Source organism: Patagioenas fasciata, chromosome 2 (genome assembly GCF_037038585.1).
Source record: "Patagioenas fasciata isolate bPatFas1 chromosome 2, bPatFas1.hap1, whole genome shotgun sequence".
In the NCBI taxonomy this organism is placed as follows: domain Eukaryota; kingdom Metazoa; phylum Chordata; class Aves; order Columbiformes; family Columbidae; genus Patagioenas; species Patagioenas fasciata.
In genome coordinates, this window is record NC_092521.1 from 103,946,304 (window position 1) to 103,973,069 (window position 26,766).

Below are 26,766 nucleotides of genomic sequence, written 5' to 3' on the forward strand. Positions count from 1 at the left end.
GGTGATTCTGGCACTTTCCAGGCACACTCCTGAAAGTCGCGCACACTGCTGTTCACTCGCTAAACGACCTCTTGGGAAACACGTCTCCGGTCGATGGACCGCTCAGATTGCTTCTCGTGTAACTGTGAACTGTGTCAGCGCAGAGAATCCGTCTCTGTTGAGCAGATGTCAAAACTGCCTCGCTTTTGCTTTGTTGCCTCTACCAAGATGATTTCCCATTTCTCTCTTCACTGGAGCACTCAGACACAGCCAACGCACATCAAGTGTCAAGAGACACACTCTGCTGAGCTCAACGCTTGTGCAGATGCACATGTGCGACGAAGTCAACACACGTGCTTGTGGAGAGAAAGAAAGGGACTCCCAGGCGTGTGGAGCGACGGGGAGAAAGAGCGGGCGCTGAGGAACACAGTTTCAAACAGACTGTCTCCACACAAACAGGCACCTGTCTGCAGGTATCCTAGATCTTGATTCTTGAACTTGAGGAAACACGCGTCTGAGCAAAACTCCCAAACGCTTCCAGGAAAGACACAGGCTCTCCCACAAGCACACAAGTGTTTGCCCTCAGCTATAGATCAGGGACAAGCTTGTGAAGAGATGCCCTGCTATTCTTTCGCCTTATGGCATCATGTGTTTCGTTTCTCTTGGAGATCGATTGTTAAACGTCTTTCCTCGGGCGACTGTGAAGCATTTGCCAGCGGAGGAGAAGTAGCACGGAGCAGCATTCAGTACTGCCTACGAGTGTCTTTGCTACCCTACTAGCGGAGCTCCAAGAACAGGCACACATCTTCAGGTACCTTCCAAATGTGGATTCCCCTGCAGCCCCGTAGGCGGGCGTGCAGTACGCCAACCATCAACGGACGTTTTTCCCCTCAAGCCTGTCAGGACTTTGCTCGTCCGTCTTTCCCTCAATAGATGGGAGTAGGCGCGCTTGCGGATGTGTGCGTGTGTGTGGCCACGCGTTTGCTTAGGCATCAGTGTGTGAAAAGGTAGGTGCTTTTCTCTAGCTGCGTGAGCGTGCACGTGGTGCTGGGTGCACATCCCTGGGTGCTCGAGGTAAGGTTTCTGCATGGTTTTCGCTGAGGAATCGTGTGTGTGCACATGGACAAAGAGAAGGCGCAGCAACCAGGTTCCAGCGCCGAAGAAGGCAAAAGGCAAGGTTTCCGGCGCTATCTCCTTCACTCCCCAGTCCTAGTCGCGCAAAGCAAGCCGCTAAGCCGGCGACCGGCAAGAGAGCTACAACGAAGCATGCCGAACGGAGAAAATAGCAGCAGCGCATCTGTTCACACCTTGTTTCTGCCATGTGCTTGAACGCCAAGACGTTCGCGCTTCTGTGAGATGAAAGACGTCCTTCTGCATATGTGGTTGCTCACACCGGTGCACTTGTTAGTGTATCCATTCAGTCCTGGGCTGCGGGGCATTCAGAAGTGGCTCTGTGGAGACGTCTGCATAGAGGCAGCTGTCAGAACACGCACACTCGATTGTTCACCAAAACATATGCAGACGCGTCCTTAGCCTGTAGATTTGGATGCACAGAGTTCCCTGTGTTCGCAAGAGACAAGGGAATCGCGTCTGTACGCACAGAAGCAATAGCGGACCGTTTCCCTCGGAGTGAATGCGAAAGAGCCGTCTATGTACTCGGAGACACGGGAACGTGCCTCAATGCAGTCACAGAGGCAGCAGCTTTTGCACAGATGCTCTGGTGATTCTGGCACTTTCCAGGCACACTCCTGAAAGTCGCGCACACTGCTGTTCACTCGCTAAACGACCTCTTGGGAAACACGTCTCCGGTCGATGGACCGCTCAGATTGCTTCTCGTGTAACTGTGAACTGTGTCAGCGCAGAGAATCCGTCTCTGTTGAGCAGATGTCAAAACTGCCTCGCTTTTGCTTTGTTGCCTCTACCAAGATGATTTCCCATTTCTCTCTTCACTGGAGCACTCAGACACAGCCAACGCACATCAAGTGTCAAGAGACACACTCTGCTGAGCTCAACGCTTGTGCAGATGCACATGTGCGACGAAGTCAACACACGTGCTTGTGGAGAGAAAGAAAGGGACTCCCAGGCGTGTGGAGCGACGGGGAGAAAGAGCGGGCGCTGAGGAACACAGTTTCAAACAGACTGTCTCCACACAAACAGGCACCTGTCTGCAGGTATCCTAGATCTTGATTCTTGAACTTGAGGAAACACGCGTCTGAGCAAAACTCCCAAACGCTTCCAGGAAAGACACAGGCTCTCCCACAAGCACACAAGTGTTTGCCCTCAGCTATAGATCAGGGACAAGCTTGTGAAGAGATGCCCTGCTATTCTTTCGCCTTATGGCATCATGTGTTTCGTTTCTCTTGGAGATCGATTGTTAAACGTCTTTCCTCGGGCGACTGTGAAGCATTTGCCAGCGGAGGAGAAGTAGCACGGAGCAGCATTCAGTACTGCCTACGAGTGTCTTTGCTACCCTACTAGCGGAGCTCCAAGAACAGGCACACATCTTCAGGTACCTTCCAAATGTGGATTCCCCTGCAGCCCCGTAGGCGGGCGTGCAGTACGCCAACCATCAACGGACGTTTTTCCCCTCAAGCCTGTCAGGACTTTGCTCGTCCGTCTTTCCCTCAATAGATGGGAGTAGGCGCGCTTGCGGATGTGTGCGTGTGTGTGGCCACGCGTTTGCTTAGGCATCAGTGTGTGAAAAGGTAGGTGCTTTTCTCTAGCTGCGTGAGCGTGCACGTGGTGCTGGGTGCACATCCCTGGGTGCTCGAGGTAAGGTTTCTGCATGGTTTTCGCTGAGGAATCGTGTGTGTGCACATGGACAAAGAGAAGGCGCAGCAACCAGGTTCCAGCGCCGAAGAAGGCAAAAGGCAAGGTTTCCGGCGCTATCTCCTTCACTCCCCAGTCCTAGTCGCGCAAAGCAAGCCGCTAAGCCGGCGACCGGCAAGAGAGCTACAACGAAGCATGCCGAACGGAGAAAATAGCAGCAGCTCATCTGTTCACACCTTGTTTCTGCCATGTGCTTGAACGCCAAGACGTTCGCGCTTCTGTGAGATGAAAGACGTCCTTCTGCATATGTGGTTGCTCACACCGGTGCACTTGTTAGTGTATCCATTCAGTCCTGGGCTGCGGGGCATTCAGAAGTGGCTCTGTGGAGACGTCTGCATAGAGGCAGCTGTCAGAACACGCACACTCGATTGTTCACCAAAACATATGCAGACGCGTCCTTAGCCTGTAGATTTGGATGCACAGAGTTCCCTGTGTTCGCAAGAGACAAGGGAATCGCGTCTGTACGCACAGAAGCAATAGCGGACCGTTTCCCTCGGAGCGAACGCGAAAGAGCCGTCTATATACTCGCAGACACGGGAACGTGCCTCAATGCGGTCACAGAGGCAGCAGCTTTTGCACAGATGCTCTGGTGATTCTGGCACTTTCCACGCACACTCCTGAAAGTCGCGCACACTGCTGTTCACTCGCTAAACGACCTCTTGGGAAACACGTCTCCGGTCGATGGACCGCTCAGATTGCTTCTCGTGTAACTGTGAACTGTGTCAGCGCAGGGAATCCGTCTCTGTTGAGCAGATGTCAATCCTGCCTCGCTTTTGCTTTGTTGCCTCTACCAAGATGATTTCCCATTTCTCTCTTCACTGGAGCACTCAGACACAGCCAACGCACATCAAGTGTCAAGAGACACACTCTGCTGAGCTCAACGCTTGTGCAGATGCACATGTGCGACGAAGTCAACACACGTGCTTGTGGAGAGAAAGAAAGGGACTCCCAGGCGTGTGGAGCGACGGGGAGAAAGAGCGGGCGCTGAGGAACACAGTTTCAAACAGACTGTCTCCACACAAACAGGCACTTGTCTGCAGGTATCCTAGATCTTGATTCTTGAACTTGAGGAAACACGCGTCTGAGCAAAACTCCCAAACGCTTCCAGGAAAGACACAGGCTCTCCCACAAGCACACAAGTGTTTGCCCTCAGCTATAGATCAGGGACAAGCTTGTGAAGAGATGCCCTGCTATTCTTTCGCCTTATGGCATCATGTGTTTCGTTTCTCTTGGAGATCGATTGTTAAACGCCTTTCCTCGGGCGACTGTGAAGCATTTGCCAGCGGAGGAGAAGTAGCACGGAGCAGCATTCAGTACTGCCTACGAGTGTCTTTGCTACCCTACTAGCGGAGCTCCAAGAACAGGCACACATCTTCAGGTACCTTCCAAATGTGGATTCCCCTGCAGCCCCGTAGGCGGGCGTGCAGTACGCCAACCATCAACGGACGTTTTTCCCCTCAAGCCTGTCAGGACGTTGCTCGTCCGTCTTTCCCTCAATAGATGGGAGTAGGCGCGCTTGCGGATGTGTGCGTGTGTGTGGCCACGCGTTTGCTTAGGCATCAGTGTGTGAAAAGGTAGGTGCTTTTCTCTAGCTGCGTGTGCGTGCACGTGGTGCTGGGTGCACATCCCTGGGTGCTCGTGGAAAGGTTTCTGCATGGTTTTCGCTGAGGAATCGTGTGTGTGCACATGGACAAAGAGAAGGCGCAGCAACCAGGTTCCAGCGCCGAAGAAGGCAAAAGGCAAGGTTTCCGGCGCTATCTCCTTCACTCCCCAGTCCTAGTCGCGCAAAGCAAGCCGCTAAGCCGGCGACCGGCAAGAGAGCTACAACCAAGCATGCCGAACGGAGAAAATAGCAGCAGCGCATCTGTTCACACCTTGTTTCTGCCATGTGCTTGAACGCCAAGACGTTCGCGCTTCTGTGAGATGAAAGACGTCCTTCTGCATATGTGGTTGCTCACACCGGTGCACTTGTTAGTGTATCCATTCAGTCCTGGGCTGCGGGGCATTCAGAAGTGGCTCTGTGGAGACGTCTGCATAGAGGCAGCTGTCAGAACACGCACACTCGATTGTTCACCAAAACATATGCAGACGCGTCCTTAGCCTGTAGATTTGGATGCACAGAGTTCCCTGTGTTCGCAAGAGACAAGGGAATCGCGTCTGTACGCACAGAAGCAATAGCGGACCGTTTCCCTCGGAGTGAACGCGAAAGAGCCGTCTATATACTCGCAGACACGGGAACGTGCCTCAATGCGGTCACAGAGGCAGCAGCTTTTGCACAGATGCTCTGGTGATTCTGGCACTTTCCACGCACACTCCTGAAAGTCGCGCACACTGCTGTTCACTCGCTAAACGACCTCTTGGGAAACACGTCTCCGGTCGATGGACCGCTCAGATTGCTTCTCGTGTAACTGTGAACTGTGTCAGCGCAGGGAATCCGTCTCTGTTGAGCAGATGTCAATCCTGCCTCGCTTTTGCTTTGTTGCCTCTACCAAGATGATTTCCCGTTTCTCTCTTCACTGGAGCACGCAGACACAGCCAACGCACATCAAGTGTCAAGAGACACACTCTGCTGAGCTCAACGCTTGTGCAGATGCACATGTGCGACGAAGTCAACACACGTGCTTGTGGAGAGAAAGAAAGGGACTCCCAGGCGTGTGGAGCGACGGGGAGAAAGAGCGGGCGCTGAGGAACACAGTTTCAAACAGACTGTCTCCACACAAACAGGCACCTGTCTGCAGGTATCCTAGATCTTGATTCTTGAACTTGAGGAAACACGCGTCTGAGCAAAACTCCCAAACGCTTCCAGGAAAGACACAGGCTCTCCCACAAGCACACAAGTGTTTGCCCTCAGCTATAGATCAGGGACAAGCTTGTGAAGAGATGCCCTGCTATTCTTTCGCCTTATGGCATCATGTGTTTCGTTTCTCTTGGAGATCGATTGTTAAACGTCTTTCCTCGGGCGACTGTGAAGCATTTGCCAGCGGAGGAGAAGTAGCACGGAGCAGCATTCAGTACTGCCTACGAGTGTCTTTGCTACCCTACTAGCGGAGCTCCAAGAACAGGCACACATCTTCAGGTACCTTCCAAATGTGGATTCCCCTGCAGCCCCGTAGGCGGGCGTGCAGTACGCCAACCATCAACGGACGTTTTTCCCCTCAAGCCTGTCAGGACGTTGCTCGTCCGTCTTTCCCTCAATAGATGGGAGTAGGCGCGCTTGCGGATGTGTGCGTGTGTGTGGCCACGCGTTTGCTTAGGCATCAGTGTGTGAAAAGGTAGGTGCTTTTCTCTAGCTGCGTGTGCGTGCACGTGGTGCTGGGTGCACATCCCTGGGTGCTCGAGGTAAGGTTTCTGCATGGTTTTCGCTGAGGAATCGTGTGTGTGCACATGGACAAAGAGAAGGCGCAGCAACCAGGTTCCAGCGCCGAAGAAGGCAAAAGGCAAGGTTTCCGGCGCTATCTCCTTCACTCCCCAGTCCTAGTCGCGCAAAGCAAGCCGCTAAGCCGGCGACCGGCAAGAGAGCTACAACGAAGCATGCCGAACGGAGAAAATAGCAGCAGCGCATCTGTTCACACCTTGTTTCTGCCATGTGCTTGAACGCCAAGACGTTCGCGCTTCTGTGAGATGAAAGACGTCCTTCTGCATATGTGGTTGCTCACACCGGTGCACTTGTTAGTGTATCCATTCAGTCCTGGGCTGCGGGGCATTCAGAAGTGGCTCTGTGGAGACGTCTGCATAGAGGCAGCTGTCAGAACACGCACACTCGATTGTTCACCAAAACATATGCAGACGCGTCCTTAGCCTGTAGATTTGGATGCACAGAGTTCCCTGTGTTCGCAAGAGACAAGGGAATCGCGTCTGTACGCACAGAAGCAATAGCGGACCGTTTCCCTCGGAGCGAACGCGAAAGAGCCGTCTATGTACTCGCAGACACGGGAACGTGCCTCAATGCGGTCACAGAGGCAGCAGCTTTTGCACAGATGCTCTGGTGATTCTGGCACTTTCCAGGCACACTCCTGAAAGTCGCGCACACTGCTGTTCACTCGCTAAACGACCTCTTGGGAAACACGTCTCCGGTCGATGGACCGCTCAGATTGCTTCTCGTGTAACTGTGAACTGTGTCAGCGCAGGGAATCCGTCTCTGTTGAGCAGATGTCAATCCTGCCTCGCTTTTGCTTTGTTGCCTCTACCAAGATGATTTCCCGTTTCTCTCTTCACTGGAGCACGCAGACACAGCCAACGCACATCAAGTGTCAAGAGACACACTCTGCTGAGCTCAACGCTTGTGCAGATGCACATGTGCGACGAAGTCAACACACGTGCTTGTGGAGAGAAAGAAAGGGACTCCCAGGCGTGTGGAGCGACGGGGCGAAAGAGCGGGCGCTGAGGAACACAGTTTCAAACAGACTGTCTCCACACAAACAGGCACCTGTCTGCAGGTATCCTAGATCTTGATTCTTGAACTTGAGGAAACACGCGTCTGAGCAAAACTCCCAAACGCTTCCAGGAAAGACACAGGCTCTCCCACAAGCACACAAGTGTTTGCCCTCAGCTATAGATCAGGGACAAGCTTGTGAAGAGATGCCCTGCTATTCTTTCGCCTTATGGCATCATGTGTTTCGTTTCTCTTGGAGATCGATTGTTAAACGTCTTTCCTCGGGCGACTGTGAAGCATTTGCCAGCGGAGGAGAAGTAGCACGGAGCAGCATTCAGTACTGCCTACGAGTGTCTTTGCTACCCTACTAGCGGAGCTCCAAGAACAGGCACACATCTTCAGGTACCTTCCAAATGTGGATTCCCCTGCAGCCCCGTAGGCGGGCGTGCAGTACGCCAACCATCAACGGACGTTTTTCCCCTCAAGCCTGTCAGGACGTTGCTCGTCCGTCTTTCCCTCAATAGATGGGAGTAGGCGCGCTTGCGGATGTGTGCGTGTGTGTGGCCACGCGTTTGCTTAGGCATCAGTGTGTGAAAAGGTAGGTGCTTTTCTCTAGCTGCGTGTGCGTGCACGTGGTGCTGGGTGCACATCCCTGGGTGCTCGAGGTAAGGTTTCTGCATGGTTTTCGCTGAGGAATCGTGTGTGTGCACATGGACAAAGAGAAGGCGCAGCAACCAGGTTCCAGCGCCGAAGAAGGCAAAAGGCAAGGTTTCCGGCGCTATCTCCTTCACTCCCCAGTCCTAGTCGCGCAAAGCAAGCCGCTAAGCCGGCGACCGGCAAGAGAGCTACAACGAAGCATGCCGAACGGAGAAAATAGCAGCAGCTCATCTGTTCACACCTTGTTTCTGCCATGTGCTTGAACGCCAAGACGTTCGCGCTTCTGTGAGATGAAAGACGTCCTTCTGCATATGTGGTTGCTCACACCGGTGCACTTGTTAGTGTATCCATTCAGTCCTGGGCTGCGGGGCATTCAGAAGTGGCTCTGTGGAGACGTCTGCATAGAGGCAGCTGTCAGAACACGCACACTCGATTGTTCACCAAAACATATGCAGACGCGTCCTTAGCCTGTAGATTTGGATGCACAGAGTTCCCTGTGTTCGCAAGAGACAAGGGAATCGCGTCTGTACGCACAGAAGCAATAGCGGACCGTTTCCCTCGGAGCGAACGCGAAAGAGCCGTCTATATACTCGCAGACACGGGAACGTGCCTCAATGCGGTCACAGAGGCAGCAGCTTTTGCACAGATGCTCTGGTGATTCTGGCACTTTCCACGCACACTCCTGAAAGTCGCGCACACTGCTGTTCACTCGCTAAACGACCTCTTGGGAAACACGTCTCCGGTCGATGGACCGCTCAGATTGCTTCTCGTGTAACTGTGAACTGTGTCAGCGCAGGGAATCCGTCTCTGTTGAGCAGATGTCAATCCTGCCTCGCTTTTGCTTTGTTGCCTCTACCAAGATGATTTCCCGTTTCTCTCTTCACTGGAGCACGCAGACACAGCCAACGCACATCAAGTGTCAAGAGACACATTCTGCTGAGCTCAACGCTTGTGCAGATGCACATGTGCGACGAAGTCAACACACGTGCTTGTGGAGAGAAAGAAAGGGACTCCCAGGCGTGTGGAGCGACGGGGAGAAAGAGCGGGCGCTGAGGAACACAGTTTCAAACAGACTGTCTCCACACAAACAGGCACCTGTCTGCAGGTATCCTAGATCTTGATTCTTGAACTTGAGGAAACACGCGTCTGAGCAAAACTCCCAAACGCTTCCAGGAAAGACACAGGCTCTCCCACAAGCACACAAGTGTTTGCCCTCAGCTATAGATCAGGGACAAGCTTGTGAAGAGATGCCCTGCTATTCTTTCGCCTTATGGCATCATGTGTTTCGTTTCTCTTGGAGATCGATTGTTAAACGTCTTTCCTCGGGCGACTGTGAAGCATTTGCCAGCGGAGGAGAAGTAGCACGGAGCAGCATTCAGTACTGCCTACGAGTGTCTTTGCTACCCTACTAGCGGAGCTCCAAGAACAGGCACACATCTTCAGGTACCTTCCAAATGTGGATTCCCCTGCAGCCCCGTAGGCGGGCGTGCAGTACGCCAACCATCAACGGACGTTTTTCCCCTCAAGCCTGTCAGGACGTTGCTCGTCCGTCTTTCCCTCAATAGATGGGAGTAGGCGCGCTTGCGGATGTGTGCGTGTGTGTGGCCACGCGTTTGCTTAGGCATCAGTGTGTGAAAAGGTAGGTGCTTTTCTCTAGCTGCGTGTGCGTGCACGTGGTGCTGGGTGCACATCCCTGGGTGCTCGAGGTAAGGTTTCTGCATGGTTTTCGCTGAGGAATCGTGTGTGTGCACATGGACAAAGAGAAGGCGCAGCAACCAGGTTCCAGCGCCGAAGAAGGCAAAAGGCAAGGTTTCCGGCGCTATCTCCTTCACTCCCCAGTCCTAGTCGCGCAAAGCAAGCCGCTAAGCCGGCGACCGGCAAGAGAGCTACAACGAAGCATGCCGAACGGAGAAAATAGCAGCAGCTCATCTGTTCACACCTTGTTTCTGCCATGTGCTTGAACGCCAAGACGTTCGCGCTTCTGTGAGATGAAAGACGTCCTTCTGCATATGTGGTTGCTCACACCGGTGCACTTGTTAGTGTATCCATTCAGTCCTGGGCTGCGGGGCATTCAGAAGTGGCTCTGTGGAGACGTCTGCATAGAGGCAGCTGTCAGAACACGCACACTCGATTGTTCACCAAAACATATGCAGACGCGTCCTTAGCCTGTAGATTTGGATGCACAGAGTTCCCTGTGTTCGCAAGAGACAAGGGAATCGCGTCTGTACGCACAGAAGCAATAGCGGACCGTTTCCCTCGGAGCGAACGCGAAAGAGCCGTCTATATACTCGCAGACACGGGAACGTGCCTCAATGCGGTCACAGAGGCAGCAGCTTTTGCACAGATGCTCTGGTGATTCTGGCACTTTCCACGCACACTCCTGAAAGTCGCGCACACTGCTGTTCACTCGCTAAACGACCTCTTGGGAAACACGTCTCCGGTCGATGGACCGCTCAGATTGCTTCTCGTGTAACTGTGAACTGTGTCAGCGCAGGGAATCCGTCTCTGTTGAGCAGATGTCAATCCTGCCTCGCTTTTGCTTTGTTGCCTCTACCAAGATGATTTCCCGTTTCTCTCTTCACTGGAGCACGCAGACACAGCCAACGCACATCAAGTGTCAAGAGACACACTCTGCTGAGCTCAACGCTTGTGCAGATGCACATGTGCGACGAAGTCAACACACGTGCTTGTGGAGAGAAAGAAAGGGACTCCCAGGCGTGTGGAGCGACGGGGAGAAAGAGCGGGCGCTGAGGAACACAGTTTCAAACAGACTGTCTCCACACAAACAGGCACCTGTCTGCAGGTATCCTAGATCTTGATTCTTGAACTTGAGGAAACACGCGTCTGAGCAAAACTCCCAAACGCTTCCAGGAAAGACACAGGCTCTCCCACAAGCACACAAGTGTTTGCCCTCAGCTATAGATCAGGGACAAGCTTGTGAAGAGATGCCCTGCTATTCTTTCGCCTTATGGCATCATGTGTTTCGTTTCTCTTGGAGATCGATTGTTAAACGTCTTTCCTCGGGCGACTGTGAAGCATTTGCCAGCGGAGGAGAAGTAGCACGGAGCAGCATTCAGTACTGCCTACGAGTGTCTTTGCTACCCTACTAGCGGAGCTCCAAGAACAGGCACACATCTTCAGGTACCTTCCAAATGTGGATTCCCCTGCAGCCCCGTAGGCGGGCGTGCAGTACGCCAACCATCAACGGACGTTTTTCCCCTCAAGCCTGTCAGGACGTTGCTCGTCCGTCTTTCCCTCAATAGATGGGAGTAGGCGCGCTTGCGGATGTGTGCGTGTGTGTGGCCACGCGTTTGCTTAGGCATCAGTGTGTGAAAAGGTAGGTGCTTTTCTCTAGCTGCGTGTGCGTGCACGTGGTGCTGGGTGCACATCCCTGGGTGCTCGAGGTAAGGTTTCTGCATGGTTTTCGCTGAGGAATCGTGTGTGTGCACATGGACAAAGAGAAGGCGCAGCAACCAGGTTCCAGCGCCGAAGAAGGCAAAAGGCAAGGTTTCCGGCGCTATCTCCTTCACTCCCCAGTCCTAGTCGCGCAAAGCAAGCCGCTAAGCCGGCGACCGGCAAGAGAGCTACAACGAAGCATGCCGAACGGAGAAAATAGCAGCAGCGCATCTGTTCACACCTTGTTTCTGCCATGTGCTTGAACGCCAAGACGTTCGCGCTTCTGTGAGATGAAAGACGTCCTTCTGCATATGTGGTTGCTCACACCGGTGCACTTGTTAGTGTATCCATTCAGTCCTGGGCTGCGGGGCATTCAGAAGTGGCTCTGTGGAGACGTCTGCATAGAGGCAGCTGTCAGAACACGCACACTCGATTGTTCACCAAAACATATGCAGACGCGTCCTTAGCCTGTAGATTTGGATGCACAGAGTTCCCTGTGTTCGCAAGAGACAAGGGAATCGCGTCTGTACGCACAGAAGCAATAGCGGACCGTTTCCCTCGGAGCGAACGCGAAAGAGCCGTCTATATACTCGCAGACACGGGAACGTGCCTCAATGCGGTCACAGAGGCAGCAGCTTTTGCACAGATGCTCTGGTGATTCTGGCACTTTCCACGCACACTCCTGAAAGTCGCGCACACTGCTGTTCACTCGCTAAACGACCTCTTGGGAAACACGTCTCCGGTCGATGGACCGCTCAGATTGCTTCTCGTGTAACTGTGAACTGTGTCAGCGCAGGGAATCCGTCTCTGTTGAGCAGATGTCAATCCTGCCTCGCTTTTGCTTTGTTGCCTCTACCAAGATGATTTCCCGTTTCTCTCTTCACTGGAGCACGCAGACACAGCCAACGCACATCAAGTGTCAAGAGACACGCTCTGCTGAGCTCAACGCTTGTGCAGATGCACATGTGCGACGAAGTCAACACACGTGCTTGTGGAGAGAAAGAAAGGGACTCCCAGGCGTGTGGAGCGACGGGGAGAAAGAGCGGGCGCTGAGGAACACAGTTTCAAACAGACTGTCTCCACACAAACAGGCACCTGTCTGCAGGTATCCTAGATCTTGATTCTTGAACTTGAGGAAACACGCGTCTGAGCAAAACTCCCAAACGCTTCCAGGAAAGACACAGGCTCTCCCACAAGCACACAAGTGTTTGCCCTCAGCTATAGATCAGGGACAAGCTTGTGAAGAGATGCCCTGCTATTCTTTCGCCTTATGGCATCATGTGTTTCGTTTCTCTTGGAGATCGATTGTTAAACGTCTTTCCTCGGGCGACTGTGAAGCATTTGCCAGCGGAGGAGAAGTAGCACGGAGCAGCATTCAGTACTGCCTACGAGTGTCTTTGCTACCCTACTAGCGGAGCTCCAAGAACAGGCACACATCTTCAGGTACCTTCCAAATGTGGATTCCCCTGCAGCCCCGTAGGCGGGCGTGCAGTACGCCAACCATCAACGGACGTTTTTCCCCTCAAGCCTGTCAGGACGTTGCTCGTCCGTCTTTCCCTCAATAGATGGGAGTAGGCGCGCTTGCGGATGTGTGCGTGTGTGTGGCCACGCGTTTGCTTAGGCATCAGTGTGTGAAAAGGTAGGTGCTTTTCTCTAGCTGCGTGTGCGTGCACGTGGTGCTGGGTGCACATCCCTGGGTGCTCGAGGTAAGGTTTCTGCATGGTTTTCGCTGAGGAATCGTGTGTGTGCACATGGACAAAGAGAAGGCGCAGCAACCAGGTTCCAGCGCCGAAGAAGGCAAAAGGCAAGGTTTCCGGCGCTATCTCCTTCACTCCCCAGTCCTAGTCGCGCAAAGCAAGCCGCTAAGCCGGCGACCGGCAAGAGAGCTACAACGAAGCATGCCGAACGGAGAAAATAGCAGCAGCGCATCTGTTCACACCTTGTTTCTGCCATGTGCTTGAACGCCAAGACGTTCGCGCTTCTGTGAGATGAAAGACGTCCTTCTGCATATGTGGTTGCTCACACCGGTGCACTTGTTAGTGTATCCATTCAGTCCTGGGCTGCGGGGCATTCAGAAGTGGCTCTGTGGAGACGTCTGCATAGAGGCAGCTGTCAGAACACGCACACTCGATTGTTCACCAAAACATATGCAGACGCGTCCTTAGCCTGTAGATTTGGATGCACAGAGTTCCCTGTGTTCGCAAGAGACAAGGGAATCGCGTCTGTACGCACAGAAGCAATAGCGGACCGTTTCCCTCGGAGCGAACGCGAAAGAGCCGTCTATATACTCGCAGACACGGGAACGTGCCTCAATGCGGTCACAGAGGCAGCAGCTTTTGCACAGATGCTCTGGTGATTCTGGCACTTTCCACGCACACTCCTGAAAGTCGCGCACACTGCTGTTCACTCGCTAAACGACCTCTTGGGAAACACGTCTCCGGTCGATGGACCGCTCAGATTGCTTCTCGTGTAACTGTGAACTGTGTCAGCGCAGGGAATCCGTCTCTGTTGAGCAGATGTCAATCCTGCCTCGCTTTTGCTTTGTTGCCTCTACCAAGATGATTTCCCGTTTCTCTCTTCACTGGAGCACGCAGACACAGCCAACGCACATCAAGTGTCAAGAGACACATTCTGCTGAGCTCAACGCTTGTGCAGATGCACATGTGCGACGAAGTCAACACACGTGCTTGTGGAGAGAAAGAAAGGGACTCCCAGGCGTGTGGAGCGACGGGGAGAAAGAGCGGGCGCTGAGGAACACAGTTTCAAACAGACTGTCTCCACACAAACAGGCACCTGTCTGCAGGTATCCTAGATCTTGATTCTTGAACTTGAGGAAACACGCGTCTGAGCAAAACTCCCAAACGCTTCCAGGAAAGACACAGGCTCTCCCACAAGCACACAAGTGTTTGCCCTCAGCTATAGATCAGGGACAAGCTTGTGAAGAGATGCCCTGCTATTCTTTCGCCTTATGGCATCATGTGTTTCGTTTCTCTTGGAGATCGATTGTTAAACGTCTTTCCTCGGGCGACTGTGAAGCATTTGCCAGCGGAGGAGAAGTAGCACGGAGCAGCATTCAGTACTGCCTACGAGTGTCTTTGCTACCCTACTAGCGGAGCTCCAAGAACAGGCACACATCTTCAGGTACCTTCCAAATGTGGATTCCCCTGCAGCCCCGTAGGCGGGCGTGCAGTACGCCAACCATCAACGGACGTTTTTCCCCTCAAGCCTGTCAGGACGTTGCTCGTCCGTCTTTCCCTCAATAGATGGGAGTAGGCGCGCTTGCGGATGTGTGCGTGTGTGTGGCCACGCGTTTGCTTAGGCATCAGTGTGTGAAAAGGTAGGTGCTTTTCTCTAGCTGCGTGTGCGTGCACGTGGTGCTGGGTGCACATCCCTGGGTGCTCGAGGTAAGGTTTCTGCATGGTTTTCGCTGAGGAATCGTGTGTGTGCACATGGACAAAGAGAAGGCGCAGCAACCAGGTTCCAGCGCCGAAGAAGGCAAAAGGCAAGGTTTCCGGCGCTATCTCCTTCACTCCCCAGTCCTAGTCGCGCAAAGCAAGCCGCTAAGCCGGCGACCGGCAAGAGAGCTACAACGAAGCATGCCGAACGGAGAAAATAGCAGCAGCTCATCTGTTCACACCTTGTTTCTGCCATGTGCTTGAACGCCAAGACGTTCGCGCTTCTGTGAGATGAAAGACGTCCTTCTGCATATGTGGTTGCTCACACCGGTGCACTTGTTAGTGTATCCATTCAGTCCTGGGCTGCGGGGCATTCAGAAGTGGCTCTGTGGAGACGTCTGCATAGAGGCAGCTGTCAGAACACGCACACTCGATTGTTCACCAAAACATATGCAGACGCGTCCTTAGCCTGTAGATTTGGATGCACAGAGTTCCCTGTGTTCGCAAGAGACAAGGGAATCGCGTCTGTACGCACAGAAGCAATAGCGGACCGTTTCCCTCGGAGCGAACGCGAAAGAGCCGTCTATATACTCGCAGACACGGGAACGTGCCTCAATGCGGTCACAGAGGCAGCAGCTTTTGCACAGATGCTCTGGTGATTCTGGCACTTTCCACGCACACTCCTGAAAGTCGCGCACACTGCTGTTCACTCGCTAAACGACCTCTTGGGAAACACGTCTCCGGTCGATGGACCGCTCAGATTGCTTCTCGTGTAACTGTGAACTGTGTCAGCGCAGGGAATCCGTCTCTGTTGAGCAGATGTCAATCCTGCCTCGCTTTTGCTTTGTTGCCTCTACCAAGATGATTTCCCGTTTCTCTCTTCACTGGAGCACGCAGACACAGCCAACGCACATCAAGTGTCAAGAGACACACTCTGCTGAGCTCAACGCTTGTGCAGATGCACATGTGCGACGAAGTCAACACACGTGCTTGTGGAGAGAAAGAAAGGGACTCCCAGGCGTGTGGAGCGACGGGGAGAAAGAGCGGGCGCTGAGGAACACAGTTTCAAACAGACTGTCTCCACACAAACAGGCACCTGTCTGCAGGTATCCTAGATCTTGATTCTTGAACTTGAGGAAACACGCGTCTGAGCAAAACTCCCAAACGCTTCCAGGAAAGACACAGGCTCTCCCACAAGCACACAAGTGTTTGCCCTCAGCTATAGATCAGGGACAAGCTTGTGAAGAGATGCCCTGCTATTCTTTCGCCTTATGGCATCATGTGTTTCGTTTCTCTTGGAGATCGATTGTTAAACGTCTTTCCTCGGGCGACTGTGAAGCATTTGCCAGCGGAGGAGAAGTAGCACGGAGCAGCATTCAGTACTGCCTACGAGTGTCTTTGCTACCCTACTAGCGGAGCTCCAAGAACAGGCACACATCTTCAGGTACCTTCCAAATGTGGATTCCCCTGCAGCCCCGTAGGCGGGCGTGCAGTACGCCAACCATCAACGGACGTTTTTCCCCTCAAGCCTGTCAGGACGTTGCTCGTCCGTCTTTCCCTCAATAGATGGGAGTAGGCGCGCTTGCGGATGTGTGCGTGTGTGTGGCCACGCGTTTGCTTAGGCATCAGTGTGTGAAAAGGTAGGTGCTTTTCTCTAGCTGCGTGTGCGTGCACGTGGTGCTGGGTGCACATCCCTGGGTGCTCGAGGTAAGGTTTCTGCATGGTTTTCGCTGAGGAATCGTGTGTGTGCACATGGACAAAGAGAAGGCGCAGCAACCAGGTTCCAGCGCCGAAGAAGGCAAAAGGCAAGGTTTCCGGCGCTATCTCCTTCACTCCCCAGTCCTAGTCGCGCAAAGCAAGCCGCTAAGCCGGCGACCGGCAAGAGAGCTACAACGAAGCATGCCGAACGGAGAAAATAGCAGCAGCGCATCTGTTCACACCTTGTTTCTGCCATGTGCTTGAACGCCAAGACGTTCGCGCTTCTGTGAGATGAAAGACGTCCTTCTGCATATGTGGTTGCTCACACCGGTGCACTTGTTAGTGTATCCATTCAGTCCTGGGCTGCGGGGCATTCAGAAGTGGCTCTGTGGAGACGTCTGCATAGAGGCAGCTGTCAGAACACGCACACTCGATTGTTCACCAAAACATATGCAGACGCGTCCTTAGCCTGTAGATTTGGATGCACAGAGTTCCCTGTGTTCGCAAGAGACAAGGGAATCGCGTCTGTACGCACAGAAGCAATAGCGGACCGTTTCCCTCGGAGCGAACGCGAAAGAGCCGTCTATATACTCGCAGACACGGGAACGTGCCTCAATGCGGTCACAGAGGCAGCAGCTTTTGCACAGATGCTCTGGTGATTCTGGCACTTTCCACGCACACTCCTGAAAGTCGCGCACACTGCTGTTCACTCGCTAAACGACCTCTTGGGAAACACGTCTCCGGTCGATGGACCGCTCAGATTGCTTCTCGTGTAACTGTGAACTGTGTCAGCGCAGGGAATCCGTCTCTGTTGAGCAGATGTCAATCCTGCCTCGCTTTTGCTTTGTTGCCTCTACCAAGATGATTTCCCGTTTCTCTCTTCACTGGAGCACGCAGACACAGCCAACGCACATCAAGTGTCAAGAGACACGCTCTGCTGAGCTCAACGCTTGTGCAGATGCACATGTGCGACGAAGTCAACACACGTGCTTGTGGAGAGAAAGAAAGGGACTCCCAGGCGTGTGGAGCGACGGGGAGAAAGAGCGGGCGCTGAGGAACACAGTTTCAAACAGACTGTCTCCACACAAACAGGCACCTGTCTGCAGGTATCCTAGATCTTGATTCTTGAACTTGAGGAAACACGCGTCTGAGCAAAACTCCCAAACGCTTCCAGGAAAGACACAGGCTCTCCCACAAGCACACAAGTGTTTGCCCTCAGCTATAGATCAGGGACAAGCTTGTGAAGAGATGCCCTGCTATTCTTTCGCCTTATGGCATCATGTGTTTCGTTTCTCTTGGAGATCGATTGTTAAACGTCTTTCCTCGGGCGACTGTGAAGCATTTGCCAGCGGAGGAGAAGTAGCACGGAGCAGCATTCAGTACTGCCTACGAGTGTCTTTGCTACCCTACTAGCGGAGCTCCAAGAACAGGCACACATCTTCAGGTACCTTCCAAATGTGGATTCCCCTGCAGCCCCGTAGGCGGGCGTGCAGTACGCCAACCATCAACGGACGTTTTTCCCCTCAAGCCTGTCAGGACGTTGCTCGTCCGTCTTTCCCTCAATAGATGGGAGTAGGCGCGCTTGCGGATGTGTGCGTGTGTGTGGCCACGCGTTTGCTTAGGCATCAGTGTGTGAAAAGGTAGGTGCTTTTCTCTAGCTGCGTGTGCGTGCACGTGGTGCTGGGTGCACATCCCTGGGTGCTCGAGGTAAGGTTTCTGCATGGTTTTCGCTGAGGAATCGTGTGTGTGCACATGGACAAAGAGAAGGCGCAGCAACCAGGTTCCAGCGCCGAAGAAGGCAAAAGGCAAGGTTTCCGGCGCTATCTCCTTCACTCCCCAGTCCTAGTCGCGCAAAGCAAGCCGCTAAGCCGGCGACCGGCAAGAGAGCTACAACGAAGCATGCCGAACGGAGAAAATAGCAGCAGCGCATCTGTTCACACCTTGTTTCTGCCATGTGCTTGAACGCCAAGACGTTCGCGCTTCTGTGAGATGAAAGACGTCCTTCTGCATATGTGGTTGCTCACACCGGTGCACTTGTTAGTGTATCCATTCAGTCCTGGGCTGCGGGGCATTCAGAAGTGGCTCTGTGGAGACGTCTGCATAGAGGCAGCTGTCAGAACACGCACACTCGATTGTTCACCAAAACATATGCAGACGCGTCCTTAGCCTGTAGATTTGGATGCACAGAGTTCCCTGTGTTCGCAAGAGACAAGGGAATCGCGTCTGTACGCACAGAAGCAATAGCGGACCGTTTCCCTCGGAGCGAACGCGAAAGAGCCGTCTATGTACTCGGAGACACGGGAACGTGCCTCAATGCGGTCACAGAGGCAGCAGCTTTTGCACAGATGCTCTGGTGATTCTGGCACTTTCCAGGCACACTCCTGAAAGTCGCGCACACTGCTGTTCACTCGCTAAACGACCTCTTGGGAAACACGTCTCCGGTCGATGGACCGCTCAGATTGCTTCTCGTGTAACTGTGAACTGTGTCAGCGCAGGGAATCCGTCTCTGTTGAGCAGATGTCAATCCTGCCTCGCTTTTGCTTTGTTGCCTCTACCAAGATGATTTCCCGTTTCTCTCTTCACTGGAGCACGCAGACACAGCCAACGCACATCAAGTGTCAAGAGACACACTCTGCTGAGCTCAACGCTTGTGCAGATGCACATGTGCGACGAAGTCAACACACGTGCTTGTGGAGAGAAAGAAAGGGACTCCCAGGCGTGTGGAGCGACGGGGAGAAAGAGCGGGCGCTGAGGAACACAGTTTCAAACAGACTGTCTCCACACAAACAGGCACCTGTCTGCAGGTATCCTAGATCTTGATTCTTGAACTTGAGGAAACACGCGTCTGAGCAAAACTCCCAAACGCTTCCAGGAAAGACACAGGCTCTCCCACAAGCACACAAGTGTTTGCCCTCAGCTATAGATCAGGGACAAGCTTGTGAAGAGATGCCCTGCTATTCTTTCGCCTTATGGCATCATGTGTTTCGTTTCTCTTGGAGATCGATTGTTAAACGTCTTTCCTCGGGCGACTGTGAAGCATTTGCCAGCGGAGGAGAAGTAGCACGGAGCAGCATTCAGTACTGCCTACGAGTGTCTTTGCTACCCTACTAGCGGAGCTCCAAGAACAGGCACACATCTTCAGGTACCTTCCAAATGTGGATTCCCCTGCAGCCCCGTAGGCGGGCGTGCAGTACGCCAACCATCAACGGACGTTTTTCCCCTCAAGCCTGTCAGGACGTTGCTCGTCCGTCTTTCCCTCAATAGATGGGAGTAGGCGCGCTTGCGGATGTGTGCGTGTGTGTGGCCACGCGTTTGCTTAGGCATCAGTGTGTGAAAAGGTAGGTGCTTTTCTCTAGCTGCGTGTGCGTGCACGTGGTGCTGGGTGCACATCCCTGGGTGCTCGAGGTAAGGTTTCTGCATGGTTTTCGCTGAGGAATCGTGTGTGTGCACATGGACAAAGAGAAGGCGCAGCAACCAGGTTCCAGCGCCGAAGAAGGCAAAAGGCAAGGTTTCCGGCGCTATCTCCTTCACTCCCCAGTCCTAGTCGCGCAAAGCAAGCCGCTAAGCCGGCGACCGGCAAGAGAGCTACAACGAAGCATGCCGAACGGAGAAAATAGCAGCAGCGCATCTGTTCACACCTTGTTTCTGCCATGTGCTTGAACGCCAAGACGTTCGCGCTTCTGTGAGATGAAAGACGTCCTTCTGCATATGTGGTTGCTCACACCGGTGCACTTGTTAGTGTATCCATTCAGTCCTGGGCTGCGGGGCATTCAGAAGTGGCTCTGTGGAGACGTCTGCATAGAGGCAGCTGTCAGAACACGCACACTCGATTGTTCACCAAAACATATGCAGACGCGTCCTTAGCCTGTAGATTTGGATGCACAGAGTTCCCTGTGTTCGCAAGAGACAAGGGAATCGCGTCTGTACGCACAGAAGCAATAGCGGACCGTTTCCCTCGGAGCGAACGCGAAAGAGCCGTCTATGTACTCGGAGACACGGGAACGTGCCTCAATGCGGTCACAGAGGCAGCAGCTTTTGCACAGATGCTCTGGTGATTCTGGCACTTTCCACGCACACTCCTGAAAGTCGCGCACACTGCTGTTCACTCGCTAAACGACCTCTTGGGAAACACGTCTCCGGTCGATGGACCGCTCAGATTGCTTCTCGTGTAACTGTGAACTGTGTCAGCGCAGGGAATCCGTCTCTGTTGAGCAGATGTCAATCCTGCCTCGCTTTTGCTTTGTTGCCTCTACCAAGATGATTTCCCGTTTCTCTCTTCACTGGAGCACGCAGACACAGCCAACGCACATCAAGTGTCAAGAGACACACTCTGCTGAGCTCAACGCTTGTGCAGATGCACATGTGCGACGAAGTCAACACACGTGCTTGTGGAGAGAAAGAAAGGGACTCCCAGGCGTGTGGAGCGACGGGGAGAAAGAGCGGGCGCTGAGGAACACAGTTTCAAACAGACTGTCTCCACACAAACAGGCACCTGTCTGCAGGTATCCTAGATCTTGATTCTTGAACTTGAGGAAACACGCGTCTGAGCAAAACTCCCAAACGCTTCCAGGAAAGACACAGGCTCTCCCACAAGCACACAAGTGTTTGCCCTCAGCTATAGATCAGGGACAAGCTTGTGAAGAGATGCCCTGCTATTCTTTCGCCTTATGGCATCATGTGTTTCGTTTCTCTTGGAGATCGATTGTTAAACGTCTTTCCTCGGGCGACTGTGAAGCATTTGCCAGCGGAGGAGAAGTAGCACGGAGCAGCATTCAGTACTGCCTACGAGTGTCTTTGCTACCCTACTAGCGGAGCTCCAAGAACAGGCACACATCTTCAGGTACCTTCCAAATGTGGATTCCCCTGCAGCCCCGTAGGCGGGCGTGCAGTACGCCAACCATCAACGGACGTTTTTCCCCTCAAGCCTGTCAGGACGTTGCTCGTCCGTCTTTCCCTCAATAGATGGGAGTAGGCGCGCTTGCGGATGTGTGCGTGTGTGTGGCCACGCGTTTGCTTAGGCATCAGTGTGTGAAAAGGTAGGTGCTTTTCTCTAGCTGCGTGTGCGTGCACGTGGTGCTGGGTGCACATCCCTGGGTGCTCGAGGTAAGGTTTCTGCATGGTTTTCGCTGAGGAATCGTGTGTGTGCACATGGACAAAGAGAAGGCGCAGCAACCAGGTTCCAGCGCCGAAGAAGGCAAAAGGCAAGGTTTCCGGCGCTATCTCCTTCACTCCCCAGTCCTAGTCGCGCAAAGCAAGCCGCTAAGCCGGCGACCGGCAAGAGAGCTACAACGAAGCATGCCGAACGGAGAAAATAGCAGCAGCTCATCTGTTCACACCTTGTTTCTGCCATGTGCTTGAACGCCAAGACGTTCGCGCTTCTGTGAGATGAAAGACGTCCTTCTGCATATGTGGTTGCTCACACCGGTGCACTTGTTAGTGTATCCATTCAGTCCTGGGCTGCGGGGCATTCAGAAGTGGCTCTGTGGAGACGTCTGCATAGAGGCAGCTGTCAGAACACGCACACTCGATTGTTCACCAAAACATATGCAGACGCGTCCTTAGCCTGTAGATTTGGATGCACAGAGTTCCCTGTGTTCGCAAGAGACAAGGGAATCGCGTCTGTACGCACAGAAGCAATAGCGGACCGTTTCCCTCGGAGCGAACGCGAAAGAGCCGTCTATATACTCGCAGACACGGGAACGTGCCTCAATGCGGTCACAGAGGCAGCAGCTTTTGCACAGATGCTCTGGTGATTCTGGCACTTTCCACGCACACTCCTGAAAGTCGCGCACACTGCTGTTCACTCGCTAAACGACCTCTTGGGAAACACGTCTCCGGTCGATGGACCGCTCAGATTGCTTCTCGTGTAACTGTGAACTGTGTCAGCGCAGGGAATCCGTCTCTGTTGAGCAGATGTCAATCCTGCCTCGCTTTTGCTTTGTTGCCTCTACCAAGATGATTTCCCGTTTCTCTCTTCACTGGAGCACGCAGACACAGCCAACGCACATCAAGTGTCAAGAGACACACTCTGCTGAGCTCAACGCTTGTGCAGATGCACATGTGCGACGAAGTCAACACACGTGCTTGTGGAGAGAAAGAAAGGGACTCCCAGGCGTGTGGAGCGACGGGGAGAAAGAGCGGGCGCTGAGGAACACAGTTTCAAACAGACTGTCTCCACACAAACAGGCACCTGTCTGCAGGTATCCTAGATCTTGATTCTTGAACTTGAGGAAACACGCGTCTGAGCAAAACTCCCAAACGCTTCCAGGAAAGACACAGGCTCTCCCACAAGCACACAAGTGTTTGCCCTCAGCTATAGATCAGGGACAAGCTTGTGAAGAGATGCCCTGCTATTCTTTCGCCTTATGGCATCATGTGTTTCGTTTCTCTTGGAGATCGATTGTTAAACGTCTTTCCTCGGGCGACTGTGAAGCATTTGCCAGCGGAGGAGAAGTAGCACGGAGCAGCATTCAGTACTGCCTACGAGTGTCTTTGCTACCCTACTAGCGGAGCTCCAAGAACAGGCACACATCTTCAGGTACCTTCCAAATGTGGATTCCCCTGCAGCCCCGTAGGCGGGCGTGCAGTACGCCAACCATCAACGGACGTTTTTCCCCTCAAGCCTGTCAGGACGTTGCTCGTCCGTCTTTCCCTCAATAGATGGGAGTAGGCGCGCTTGCGGATGTGTGCGTGTGTGTGGCCACGCGTTTGCTTAGGCATCAGTGTGTGAAAAGGTAGGTGCTTTTCTCTAGCTGCGTGTGCGTGCACGTGGTGCTGGGTGCACATCCCTGGGTGCTCGAGGTAAGGTTTCTGCATGGTTTTCGCTGAGGAATCGTGTGTGTGCACATGGACAAAGAGAAGGCGCAGCAACCAGGTTCCAGCGCCGAAGAAGGCAAAAGGCAAGGTTTCCGGCGCTATCTCCTTCACTCCCCAGTCCTAGTCGCGCAAAGCAAGCCGCTAAGCCGGCGACCGGCAAGAGAGCTACAACGAAGCATGCCGAACGGAGAAAATAGCAGCAGCGCATCTGTTCACACCTTGTTTCTGCCATGTGCTTGAACGCCAAGACGTTCGCGCTTCTGTGAGATGAAAGACGTCCTTCTGCATATGTGGTTGCTCACACCGGTGCACTTGTTAGTGTATCCATTCAGTCCTGGGCTGCGGGGCATTCAGAAGTGGCTCTGTGGAGACGTCTGCATAGAGGCAGCTGTCAGAACACGCACACTCGATTGTTCACCAAAACATATGCAGACGCGTCCTTAGCCTGTAGATTTGGATGCACAGAGTTCCCTGTGTTCGCAAGAGACAAGGGAATCGCGTCTGTACGCACAGAAGCAATAGCGGACCGTTTCCCTCGGAGCGAACGCGAAAGAGCCGTCTATGTACTCGGAGACACGGGAACGTGCCTCAATGCGGTCACAGAGGCAGCAGCTTTTGCACAGATGCTCTGGTGATTCTGGCACTTTCCAGGCACACTCCTGAAAGTCGCGCACACTGCTGTTCACTCGCTAAACGACCTCTTGGGAAACACGTCTCCGGTCGATGGACCGCTCAGATTGCTTCTCGTGTAACTGTGAACTGTGTCAGCGCAGGGAATCCGTCTCTGTTGAGCAGATGTCAATCCTGCCTCGCTTTTGCTTTGTTGCCTCTACCAAGATGATTTCCCGTTTCTCTCTTCACTGGAGCACGCAGACACAGCCAACGCACATCAAGTGTCAAGAGACACACTCTGCTGAGCTCAACGCTTGTGCAGATGCACATGTGCGACGAAGTCAACACACGTGCTTGTGGAGAGAAAGAAAGGGACTCCCAGGCGTGTGGAGCGACGGGGAGAAAGAGCGGGCGCTGAGGAACACAGTTTCAAACAGACTGTCTCCACACAAACAGGCACCTGTCTGCAGGTATCCTAGATCTTGATTCTTGAACTTGAGGAAACACGCGTCTGAGCAAAACTCCCAAACGCTTCCAGGAAAGACACAGGCTCTCCCACAAGCACACAAGTGTTTGCCCTCAGCTATAGATCAGGGACAAGCTTGTGAAGAGATGCCCTGCTATTCTTTCGCCTTATGGCATCATGTGTTTCGTTTCTCTTGGAGATCGATTGTTAAACGTCTTTCCTCGGGCGACTGTGAAGCATTTGCCAGCGGAGGAGAAGTAGCACGGAGCAGCATTCAGTACTGCCTACGAGTGTCTTTGCTACCCTACTAGCGGAGCTCCAAGAACAGGCACACATCTTCAGGTACCTTCCAAATGTGGATTCCCCTGCAGCCCCGTAGGCGGGCGTGCAGTACGCCAACCATCAACGGACGTTTTTCCCCTCAAGCCTGTCAGGACGTTGCTCGTCCGTCTTTCCCTCAATAGATGGGAGTAGGCGCGCTTGCGGATGTGTGCGTGTGTGTGGCCACGCGTTTGCTTAGGCATCAGTGTGTGAAAAGGTAGGTGCTTTTCTCTAGCTGCGTGTGCGTGCACGTGGTGCTGGGTGCACATCCCTGGGTGCTCGAGGTAAGGTTTCTGCATGGTTTTCGCTGAGGAATCGTGTGTGTGCACATGGACAAAGAGAAGGCGCAGCAACCAGGTTCCAGCGCCGAAGAAGGCAAAAGGCAAGGTTTCCGGCGCTATCTCCTTCACTCCCCAGTCCTAGTCGCGCAAAGCAAGCCGCTAAGCCGGCGACCGGCAAGAGAGCTACAACGAAGCATGCCGAACGGAGAAAATAGCAGCAGCGCATCTGTTCACACCTTGTTTCTGCCATGTGCTTGAACGCCAAGACGTTCGCGCTTCTGTGAGATGAAAGACGTCCTTCTGCATATGTGGTTGCTCACACCGGTGCACTTGTTAGTGTATCCATTCAGTCCTGGGCTGCGGGGCATTCAGAAGTGGCTCTGTGGAGACGTCTGCATAGAGGCAGCTGTCAGAACACGCACACTCGATTGTTCACCAAAACATATGCAGACGCGTCCTTAGCCTGTAGATTTGGATGCACAGAGTTCCCTGTGTTCGCAAGAGACAAGGGAATCGCGTCTGTACGCACAGAAGCAATAGCGGACCGTTTCCCTCGGAGCGAACGCGAAAGAGCCGTCTATGTACTCGGAGACACGGGAACGTGCCTCAATGCGGTCACAGAGGCAGCAGCTTTTGCACAGATGCTCTGGTGATTCTGGCACTTTCCACGCACACTCCTGAAAGTCGCGCACACTGCTGTTCACTCGCTAAACGACCTCTTGGGAAACACGTCTCCGGTCGATGGACCGCTCAGATTGCTTCTCGTGTAACTGTGAACTGTGTCAGCGCAGGGAATCCGTCTCTGTTGAGCAGATGTCAATCCTGCCTCGCTTTTGCTTTGTTGCCTCTACCAAGATGATTTCCCGTTTCTCTCTTCACTGGAGCACGCAGACACAGCCAACGCACATCAAGTGTCAAGAGACACACTCTGCTGAGCTCAACGCTTGTGCAGATGCACATGTGCGACGAAGTCAACACACGTGCTTGTGGAGAGAAAGAAAGGGACTCCCAGGCGTGTGGAGCGACGGGGAGAAAGAGCGGGCGCTGAGGAACACAGTTTCAAACAGACTGTCTCCACACAAACAGGCACCTGTCTGCAGGTATCCTAGATCTTGATTCTTGAACTTGAGGAAACACGCGTCTGAGCAAAACTCCCAAACGCTTCCAGGAAAGACACAGGCTCTCCCACAAGCACACAAGTGTTTGCCCTCAGCTATAGATCAGGGACAAGCTTGTGAAGAGATGCCCTGCTATTCTTTCGCCTTATGGCATCATGTGTTTCGTTTCTCTTGGAGATCGATTGTTAAACGTCTTTCCTCGGGCGACTGTGAAGCATTTGCCAGCGGAGGAGAAGTAGCACGGAGCAGCATTCAGTACTGCCTACGAGTGTCTTTGCTACCCTACTAGCGGAGCTCCAAGAACAGGCACACATCTTCAGGTACCTTCCAAATGTGGATTCCCCTGCAGCCCCGTAGGCGGGCGTGCAGTACGCCAACCATCAACGGACGTTTTTCCCCTCAAGCCTGTCAGGACGTTGCTCGTCCGTCTTTCCCTCAATAGATGGGAGTAGGCGCGCTTGCGGATGTGTGCGTGTGTGTGGCCACGCGTTTGCTTAGGCATCAGTGTGTGAAAAGGTAGGTGCTTTTCTCTAGCTGCGTGTGCGTGCACGTGGTGCTGGGTGCACATCCCTGGGTGCTCGAGGTAAGGTTTCTGCATGGTTTTCGCTGAGGAATCGTGTGTGTGCACATGGACAAAGAGAAGGCGCAGCAACCAGGTTCCAGCGCCGAAGAAGGCAAAAGGCAAGGTTTCCGGCGCTATCTCCTTCACTCCCCAGTCCTAGTCGCGCAAAGCAAGCCGCTAAGCCGGCGACCGGCAAGAGAGCTACAACGAAGCATGCCGAACGGAGAAAATAGCAGCAGCTCATCTGTTCACACCTTGTTTCTG